Source organism: Hydra vulgaris, chromosome 01 (assembly GCF_038396675.1).
Source record: "Hydra vulgaris chromosome 01, alternate assembly HydraT2T_AEP".
Taxonomy (NCBI): domain Eukaryota; kingdom Metazoa; phylum Cnidaria; class Hydrozoa; order Anthoathecata; family Hydridae; genus Hydra; species Hydra vulgaris.
The window spans coordinates 73,478,445-73,489,983 of NC_088920.1; the positions used below are offsets into that span (position 1 = coordinate 73,478,445).

The following is an 11,539-nucleotide window of genomic DNA, read 5'->3' on the forward strand; positions in this document are numbered from 1 at the left end:
TTTTAATTGACATTATTTTGGTCTCAGCATCCCCTCCCCATTGTCAATTATTGTTAAACTCACACTGCCCCTCTATCTATTGGCATCATTTATGGATGATCCCATAGCCTAAACACTATATATATATATATATATATATATATATATATATATATATATATATATATATATATATATATATATATATATATATATATATATATATATATATATATATATATTATTTTTACTTTATTTACAAAACCATTTGATATACAACAAACCCTTACAAATCTTACAATAATTCAGTTAAAATTCAATCTGAGTTATTGACACGTAATAAGTTTAGCATCAATAGAAAAGTAAAGCTGTCATCATTTAAAATGTAAAGGGTGTTGTCAAAATATGTTGAAAGTAAAATTAAGTTACTAATAAAATCACGTTCAACAATGATAAATATTCTTACTGTAGTAAGAATTAGTACTAGTTAACAAATTTGAACAAATAAATATAAAATAGTGAAAAAACAATGAACAAATAAGAACTTGAACTTGAACTAAATCTTGAATTTGAATTAATTGGTACTAATTTGTTCAAGCATAACCTTGAAAAATAAGTTTATATAATAAAGTTTATGTATAGCTAGTTTTTTTTTTGTTTTTTTTTTTGTTATTTCACCTCCCCAAGGCCCAGAAGACCACAACAGATGAGGAGGCTACTTAATTGTGGTTATAACCCTCTCTCAACTCTATAACTCCGAAACACGAACCTTGACGAACAAGGCCGCTGCGCGGAGAAACAAGTTGAGCGCGGTACTACCAGGGACGTGGTGGGGATCGAACTCGGAACCTCTCGCTTATGAAGCGAGCGCTTTACCACTACACCACTACCGCGATTATTGATTAGTTATACATATAGTTAACTATCAGGAGTTATATGTATAACTGCATGCATTTTAAAGCATTTTATTTAATTTATACATTACTTTAGATCATATGACTTTGAATACTGAACCCAGAGACTTTATTCCCAATTACACTGTGGTACTTCAGAATAAAAATTGAAAAGTTTCTGTAAATATCCTGTTTTTGTTCCTCAATGTACTTCATAAGTCTTTTGAGTTTTATGAACCTTATTATATCTAAAGTTGAAAGTTTTTGAGCCTAAAAAACGTTACAGAAACCTCCCTGTCTCCCCCCTATTTTATTTTTTTTTTAATAAAGAAAATTTGACTTTCAAACCAGCATTTCTTTGTAGGACACTGCAGTGTCCCATGCATGCAAGATTGGTTTTTGACAACATTTGAACTTGCATCAGTCAATTGTTGCAGACAGTATACTCAAGAACTATATTCAAATATCATATGAACATGTTAGAGAATGTTCATATAATATTTGAACATCACAAATTTAATAATATTGTTGTGATATGTTATATAAATAATACCATAATAGATTATGATATGAAAATAAGGTAGGATATGAAGGCAATGATCAAAGAATAAATTTACTTATAGAAATTTAGATGTTTGTTTATTAGTTTCAGAATATTGTATTATGTGTGACCACGGCCTTCTGCTATAACAGGCTTTGACATCGCGCAACAAAGTTGTTAAACTGAAGGCCTATTCCTAATACTGTGTTTACATTTTCATCTTTTAACACTAGACGAAAGTTTGTGTTTGCGCTTTTTTAATAAATCTTTAAAATTTAATTGGTTTATAAATTAGATAGCGCAACTTAAAGACTTAAACATTGTAAGGTTCAAAGCGTTACCTTGTAAGGTAATAATATTGTCAAACTAACGATAAGTTTTTTTAATAATTAAAATGCCTTTAAAATGCTGTGTATCTCTTTGCAAGTCTTCAACTACAACAAAAATATCAATACTCAACTACAACAAAAATATCAATTTATAAATTCCCGAAGAATCTAGAGGAGAGAAAAAGATGTAGTGAAGCTATCCCGAGAACTGGTTTTATTGTTACAGACTATACAGCAGTATGTCAACTTCATAGGCCAAATGAAGCACCTTTTGAAAGCAAATATGGGAAGCAACGACCTTTAAACCCACCATCTATTTTTAAAAATATTCCGCCTAGTTGTTTAGCCACACCAGCGAGTAAAGTTAGAAAAACTGTAACTTCAAGCGGTTTTCGAAGCATTTTACCAGATGAGTTAAATGATTTTCTAAAAGAGGATGAACTTATATTTGACGATATTCAATCTTTTTTAAGTGATAATAAAGATGTTATTGTTTTCCAACTTAATAAAAAAAGTTTACACATACAATCAAAAATGTACAAACTTGGTGTTCCATTATTTATTTTAGTAAGTTTCAATGATTATTCATTTGTAGCTAACCATAATGGCACAACTTGTAATATTTCATCTTAAGCTGTAAACAAATTAAAGTTAATAAAAACAAAATCAGCTTTATTTGAAGCAGTTAGATTTTTAAAAAATAAAAAAAAGTTCGCTTCAGTCAAATATTCTATTCGAACACCTTAATGCTATGAGAAAAGGTAATGTTGGTGAAGTTTTATATACTTCAGCTATTATATGTAGAGCATATGAGTATTTTGCTATGCGACGAAGTTTATATGATTGTTTGTGTATTGACTACAAGTTGCCAAGTATAAGGACTTTAACACGATTGACTTCAAAAATAAGCTGAATGGAGGACGTAAGTTTCATAAATAGTATTTTGATGAATTTAAATTCATTGAAAAGAACTTCCATACTACTAATTGATGACGTCTTTAGTAGTATGGAAGTTCTTTTCATACTACTAATTGATACACATCAATTAGTAGTATGAAAAGAACTTCATTACTTTACCAAAGAGGTGCTTTGTTTGGTCAAGCAGTAAACTACCCTGAAAAGTTAGCTAAAACAATTTTATCATTTAGGGTTAGGGGTTAGGGGTCTTTTTGGAGGTCCAGAGTTTATATGTAGAGCTCAACCTGTTACAAATCTTTCCCCTGAATTTTAGTTTGCTCAATGTCAACAAATTGTTGATACGATAAATAGTATTGAAAGTAGTAAGACATTGGTAATAATTACTGATGGTAACCGTGTAAATCAAAGATTTTTTGGAATGTTTAAAACAGTTGATAGTAAACCATGGTTATCAACATCAGGTATATATTTATTGTATGATTATGTGCATCTCTTAAAATCTATACGAAACAATTAGTTGACAGAAAAGACTGACGAACTTCAATTCTTGAACAATAAAGAACTGGCTTTCGCTAAGTGGAGTGATTTAGAAACTTTATATAAAACTGAGTGCAATAGTCTTTTTAAACTTTCTAAACTTACAGCTAAATCAGTTTATCCAAAACCAATAGAGAGACAATCTGTAAAGTTTTGTTTGTCTGTTTTTTGCGAAGAAATAGTAGCTGCATTAAAAATGCATCCAGAGATTGGAAATAAAGCATTTGAAGGTACTTCTGTATTTATTAAAAAATAATTTTTTTTCGAATGTTGTTAATGTCAAAGCACCTGGTGCTGGCATTCGGTTTAGAAATGAATTATGCGGAGAAATCCACTCAGTTGGTGATCAACAGTTACAACTGCTACAAGATATTGCTGAACTGTCAAATTTTATGAAACCTACAGGCAATAGCGCATTTATGTTATGGCTTTATTGATCTGGTAGAAACTTTATTGAGTAATAGAGCAAAGTATGTCTTATTAGGTTGGTTTTCAACAGATTCACTTGAAAAAGCTTTTTCTAAGCTTCGACAGGGATCTGGAGGTACTTACTTTATAAAGGCTAAATCTGTAATTGAAAAAAATAATATTCAACATACTAAAATGATATTACAACTTGACATTCCTGTTGATGGTATCGATGGTCATACTTGTGACATATGTTTTAGAGATATTTCTACTGATGAAAAAGAACTTCTGGATAATTACATGATCTTGATAGCTCAGTTAATAAATCTACATTAGTGGCTAAAGTTTACATAGTTGGCTATGTGCAAAAAAGCGAAATAAAAATTTATGATAATTCTACCAATTATTATTATAAATATGGAAGTTATCTGTATAGCCTAAACAGAGGCAGACTTGAAATTCCTTTTGATACTCTTGTTTAATGGTCATTATTTTGATTTTTTTTTTCAAGGTGCTACTGACCCTTTATGCAGAACATTTTGTGTTACTCAGTTTCAGTTCATTGCTGCTAAATATAAAATTAAAATCACAAAAAAACAATGCAGAGTATATTCTAATATTCTGCTAAAGAATTACTCACTAATTACCACTCCCAAAATACTAAAGCTATCATAATTTATGTGAAAATTAGTTTTGTAATTTATTATGCTATTTACTTTTTATGTTTTTTATTTTCTCATTAGCCTATATGTCTCTCAATATATTTGGATTTGTAAATATTTACCCTGTTGAGATATATTGATAAAACTTTTTTTTTGCTTGAATCAACTTTTGTTGGTGTTTTTTATTGTTGGTGATTTTTATTGTTACCATTTTTAGCAAAAAAAATTAAAAATACAGTTATCTTTCTAATATATAGATATATACTTTGTTATGGTTCGGCTTGTTATTGATACTATTTAATATTACATAAATATTCTTAATAAAATTTGAAATACGAAAAATATGATTATCTTTTAACAATTTTTTGGTTTTCTTTTTATATTTCCGTCTTTACTAGAGTTTATTATTAGAAAGCATAGACTGCCATTACACCCTACCTGATATAAAAATATATCAATATAAGTAAAAGTGAAAGTTTAATCGGCCTTCAGTTTTTACGGCATTTTGCGCGATGTCAAGGCCTGTTATTATAAAAGGCCGTGTGTGTGACGAAAAAGTAAAGATACTTTTGCATCCAGTGGCTATTGCACCCAATGTCTACATCATTGAAAAAGTAGGTTTTTACATTTTTGTTTTTGTTTTTTTGTTTAACCACTTATCCTAATTGATCACTTTTTTTCAGGATTCTCCTCATGGGTTCAAGCTCATTACGCATAACATGTGTTCAATTACTCATAATACGTTAGTCATTGTAAGTAATAAATTAGGAAATAATTATTTGTGAAATATTGTAGTCATTAATGACTTCAACCTCGCTAATAATTAAAATTGCTCGACTAATAAGGTTCCTTATTAAAACTGCTCTCTTTTTCTCTCTCTCTCTCTCTCTCTCTCTCTCTCTCACTCTCTCTCTCTCTCTCTCTCTCTCTTTCTCTGTGTCTCTCTGTTTCTCTCTCTCTCTCTATATATATATATATATATTTACATATATTTGTATTTATATTTTTTTTTAGAAAATGTTTGAAGAAAGTTAGAAGATACTAAAAACCTTGGTATTATGCAAGCCGAAGTGATTTAATTAATTCAACCGACAAAAAACGGCGTGTATATTCATTTTGGATGTATTGGTTAATAGCATTTATTTTAAAATAAATTCATTTTGCAACACGTTTTTTAATTTTATAAAATTTCGTCGTAATAGTTTCAGGTAAATCCCACATAGGTTATAGGTGGAAAACATCACATGTAAAAGATCAAATATGCTACACATTTTGAATACCAAATGGGATAAAGTAGCAAATACCAGATTAAGTTAAGCCTCTCTGAAAGCTTCGATGATTAATTTTAAATTACTATTTAAGTAATTTTTAAATTGAAAGAATTTTAAAAATTTTCATTAGAAGCATTCGGACTTTCATTTGTCTAGTATTGACTACTTTTATACCATTTGGATTAAAATATGTGGCATTTAAGATCTATAACATGTAGTATTTTCCACCTATATCCCATGTAGGAATTACCACATAAAACCCATGTGGGATTTACCATATGAAACCCACATGGGACAAAGTAATAATTCCCATATGGGTTACATATGGTAAAAACCCACGCGTATCCCATATGGGATTTACCATATGGAATCCATGTGGGATTTACCATATGAAACCCACATGGGACAAAATAATAATCCCCATATGGGTTACATATGGAAAAAATCCACGCGTATCCCATATGCGCTTTTTCACTGGGTTATCACCCGCTGCACTTGCTGCAACCATCGCTGACAAGACAAATTTTACTGTGATTTACCCCTATACACGTCTCAGATTGAAGATTAGGTTGCATACGAAAAAACAATCCAAATTCATCTGCATTATGAATTTCATCAAATTTATACCTGGATAAAATTGCAGCTGTTTCCCTCCATGACGTGGTCATTCCAGCTGTATAAGAGTTACCCTCTCCACATACCGTCTTGAAAGAAACATTAGGCAGACGTGTAAACGATACACCCCTATGAAATACTAATAATCATGACTATTAATGTCCCAATCCTAACTGTCATTAAATAAATGCATATTTCGTTGCATCAGTACCTAATGGCCAGTCAAAGCATATACTTAACTGCATTCATCACTTATACTCAATTGATGTAATTACACTCTAACTAATTTAATTAATTAGGTTTTACTTGGTCAGTAAAATATCATTTTTTGATAAAATGTGTTTTTAACTTAAGGGGGTGCCCTGTTTCCTCGTCCGTCGAAGCATTATACCCATATTTCCAACGATCAAGCTAATCATCAGACGCTTAAACTCCATTTATGTTAATTTTTTCAGCAAGGCCATTTTTCTCTAGGCCACCCAATAATTTTTTTTTAAATATTTTTTTTATAAGAAACCTATTGTAAAATATATAGAATGGCTTTATTTCTATAGTATTTATTCTCTTGAGATAAACTTAAAATCTGTGAAAACATTACATTGTCTCAATACTGCATTTTATTGCAAAAATGAAGTATTTATTGTAATACACGTGAGCTTTTAACACATCACAGTTCGATTGTCAAATCGAATAATGTTATTATTGACATTTTTTTGGAATTATTATCTGCATTCTATTATCAAAACTAATTTAAAAAGGTTTTTTTTATTTATTATAAGTTATTGCTTTCAAATTTTTTCTTGATCGTAACTCCCCCCCCCCCCTCCTTTTTTTTTTTAATTGAAGAAACCTCAGGCCCCTCATTCCCCAATATCACAATTTTGGTTACGGCTCTGTATTATAATATCGTATTCAACAGAGGTGGAAAAAGTAAAAAAAATTGTACTCAAATAAAAGTATTGTTACTTAAGTGAAATTTTACTCAAATACAAGTAAAAGCTTCCGGTCAAAAAGTTCACTCAACTAAAGGTAAACTAAAAATGTACTCAGAGTAAAAGTTACTGCGTTACTTACTTTCAGCCTTTTAGATAAAAAAGATGTCAATTAAAAAATATATAACGTAGTCTATTTTTTTCTGTGTAAATTTAAACTATAAACTTTTTGTTAAGTTTGAGGAGCAGTTGGTTTTCAAAGTTAACCAGTTTTATTTTTGCCCGCTTTGTATTGAATAAGAGTCCAGCACTGCTAAATAGACACTCACAAGCAGCAAAGGCAGGAAGACCATTGTTCAGTTTAAGAGAAAGGTTTTCGATGCCTGGAAATGAGTTCAACAAATCCATTTTGTTCAAACTGCAAGTAAGATACCCATCAACCTCTCCTGTACCTAGCAATCTTCTCAATTTAATCGATATGAAGAAATCTTCTTTATCTGATGAATTTTGCTTAACCTGCACCACTTTGGTCTGTGTTTTCTCACAGAGATCTGGATGACTAAGTAGTAAAAAAAAAATAGACAAAACAGATTACACTATGACATAAAAAAAAAAAATCATCCCTGCTCCTTTAATTTCAGTCCTATCAGTCTAAGTGTTCTTGAACTTTGGAAGAAGGATTGGTGCAGCAATCAGTTCTGGGTCTTGCATCATTCTAGCGAAACATATTTGGACACCATCCTGAATTGTTTTAATAAGGGTAGACATTTTGGAGGATGTCTCAAGGCAACTGAATTATGTTTATAATTGAAAGATTACTGGATGGAGCTATCCGTATGTCGAGTTCCACCTAGTCTGGTTTAGCCTGATGAGCTGGAGCTTGTATTTCTTTTCAGCAGCTTGCATTTCTTTTCAAAACTGCTGACAATTATAATCAATCTGTCTTGTTCCACAATGTTGGCATTTCCCAAAGGCAGCTCCCAGTGAAAATACGCACATGGGATACGCGTGGATTTTTTCCATATGTAACCCATGTGGGGATTATTATTTTGTCCCATGTGGGTTTCATATGGTAAATCTCACATGGGTTTTATGTGGTAAATCCTACATGGGATATAGGTGGAAAATACTACATGTTATAGATCTTAAATGCCACACATTTTAATCCAAATGGTATAAAAGTAGTCAATACTAGACAAATTAAAGTCCGAATGCTTCTATGATAATTTTTAAAATTCTTTTAATTTAAAAATTACTTAAATAGTAATTTAAAATTAATCATCGAAGCTTTCAGAGAGGCTTAACTTAATCTGGTATTTGATACTTTATCCCATTTAGAATTCAAAATGTGTAGCATTTTTGATCTTTTACATGTGATGTTTTCCACCTATAACCTATGTGGGATTTACCTTAAACTATTAAAACGAAATTTTATATAATTAAAAAACGTGTTGCAAAATAAATTTATTTTAAAATAAATGCTATTAATCAATACATCCAAAATGAATATTAAAAATATTATTTTTTCTTTTGCGATTTACACGCCGTTTTTTGTCGGTTGAATTAATTAAATCACTTGCATAATACCAAGGTTTTTAGTATCTTCTAACTTTCTTCAAACATTTTCTAAAAAAAAAAATATAAATACAAATATATATATATATATATATATATATATATATATATATATATATATATATATATATATATATATGTATATATATATATATATATATATATATGTATATATATAAATATATATATATATATAGATATATATATGTGTGTGTGTATATATATATATATATATATATATATATATATATATATATATATATATATATATATATATATATATATATATATATATATATATTTGTATATATATATATATATATATATATAGAGAGAGAGAGAGAGAGAGAGAGAGAGAGAGCAATTTTAATAAGGAACCTTATTAGTCGAGCAATTTTAATTATTAGCCAGGTTGAAGTCATTAATGACAACAATATTTCACAAATAATTATTTCCTAATTTATTACTTACAATGACTAACGTATTATGGGTAATTGAACACATATTATGCGTAATGACCTTGAACCCATGAGGAGAATCCTGAAAAAAAGTGATCTATTAGGATAAGTAGTTAAACAAAAAAACAAAAATGTAAAAACCTACTTTTTCAATGATGTAGACGTTGGGTGCAATAGCCACTGGATGCAAAAGTATCTTTACTTTTTCGTCACACACACGGCCTTCTATAATAACAGGCCTTGACATCACGCAAAATGCCGTAAAAACTGAAGGCCGATTAAACTTTCACTTTTACTTATATTGATATATTTTTATATTAAGTAGGGTGTAATGGCAGTCTATGTTTTTTGATAATAATCTCTAGTAAAGACGGAAATATAAAAAGAAAACCAAAAAATTGTTAAAAGATAATCATATTTTTTGTATTTCAAATTTCATTAAGAATATTTATGTAATATTAAATAGTATCAATAACAAGCCGAACCATAACAAAGTATATATCTATATATTCGAAAGATAACTTTATTTTTAATTTTTTTTGCTAAAAATGGCAACAATAAAAATCACCAACAATAAAAAACACCAACAAAAGTTGATTCTAACAAAAAAAAATTTTTATCAATATATCTCAACAGGGTAAATATTTACAAATCCAAACATATTGAGAGACGTATAGGCTAGTGAGAAAATAATAAACATTACAAGTAAATAGCATAATATATTACAAAACTAATTTTCACATAAACTATGATAGCTTTAGTATTTTGGGAGTGGTAATTAGTGAGTAATTCTTTAGCAGAATATTAGAATATACTCTGCATTGATTTTTTGTGATTTTAAATTTATATTTAGCAGCAATGAACTGAAACTGAGTAACACAAAATATTCTGCATAAAGGGTCAGTAGCACCTTGAAAAAAAAAGCAAAATATTGACCATTTGAAAAGAGTATCAGAAGGAATTTCAAGTTCGCCTGTGTTTAGGCTATACAGATAACTTCCATATTTATAATAATAATTGGTAGAATTATCATAAATTTTTATTTCGCTTTTTTGCACATAGCCAGCTATGTAAACTATAGCCACTAATGTAGATGTATTAACTGAGCTTTCAAGATCATGTATATTATCCAGAAGTTCTTTTTCATCAGTAGAAATATCTCTAAAACATATGTCACAAGTATGACCATCGATACCATCGATAGTATGTTGAATATTAATTTTTTCAGTTACAGTTTTAGCGTTTATAAAGTAAGTACCTCCAGATCCCTGTCGAAGCTTAGAAAAAGCTTTTTAAAGTGATTCTGTTGAAAACCAACCTAATAAGACATACTTTGCTCCATTACTCAACAAAGTTTCTACTAAATCAATAAAGCCATAACATGAATGCGCTATTGCCTTGCTAGTATCGAGCGTAAGCTGTTTTACACGCTTACCTGTAGGTTTCATAAAATTTGACAGTTCAGCAATATCCCGTAGCAGTTTTAACTGTTGATCACCAACTGAGTGGATTTCTCCGCATAATTCATTTCTAAACCGAATGCCAGCACCAGGTGCTTTGACATTAATAACATTCGAAAAAAAATTATTTTTTCAATAAATACAGCAGTACCTTCAAATGCTTTATTTTCAAACCCTGGATGCGTTCTTAATGCAGCTACTGTTTCTTCGCAAAAAACAGACAAACAAAACTTTACAGATTGTCTCTCTATTGGTTTTGGATAAACTGATTTAGCTGTAAGTTTATAAAGTTTAAAAAGACTATTGCACTCAGTTTTATATAAAGTTTCTAAATCACTCCACTTAGCCAAAGCCAGTTCTTTATTGTTCAAAAATTGAAGTTCGCCAGTCTTTTTTGTCAACCAATTGTTTCGTATAGATTTTAAGAGATGCACATAATCATACAATAAATATATACCTAATGTTGATAACCATGGTTTACTATCAACTGTTATAAACATTCCAAAAAATCTTTGATTTACACGGTTACCATCAGTAATTATTACCACTGTCTTACTATTTTCAATAGTATTTATCGTATCAACAATTTGTTGACATTTAGCAAACTGAAATTCAGGGGAAAGATTTGCAACAGGTTGAGCTCTACATATAAATTCTGGACCTCCAAAAAGACCCCTAACCCCTAACCCTAAATAATAAAATTGTTTTAGCTAACTTTTCAGGGTAGTTTACTGCTTGACCAAACAAAGCACCTCTTTGGTAAAGTAATGAAGTTCTTTTCATACTACTAATTGATGTGTATCAATTAGTAGTATGAAAAGAACTTCCATACTACTAAAGACGTCATCAATTAGTAGTATGGAAGTTCTTTTCAATGAATTTAAATTCATCAAAATACTATTTATGAAACTTACGTCCTCCATTCAGCTTATTTTTGAAGTCAATCGTGTTAAAGTCCTTA

At 29.6% G+C, this 11,539-nt stretch overlaps 1 long non-coding RNA gene across 1 annotated transcript; it reads right to left on the reverse strand.

Moving 5' to 3' along the window:
- Window positions 1-8,536: 8,536 nt before the first annotated feature.
- On the reverse strand, window positions 8,537-9,434 carry LOC136074978 (uncharacterized). Its single transcript, XR_010635624.1, has 3 exons — window positions 9,264-9,434; window positions 9,132-9,200; window positions 8,537-8,711 (listed from the first exon to the last, which is right to left on the reverse strand). It is a non-coding gene; the product is annotated as an uncharacterized LOC136074978 (long non-coding RNA).
- Between the last annotated feature and the right edge of the window lie 2,105 nt (window positions 9,435-11,539).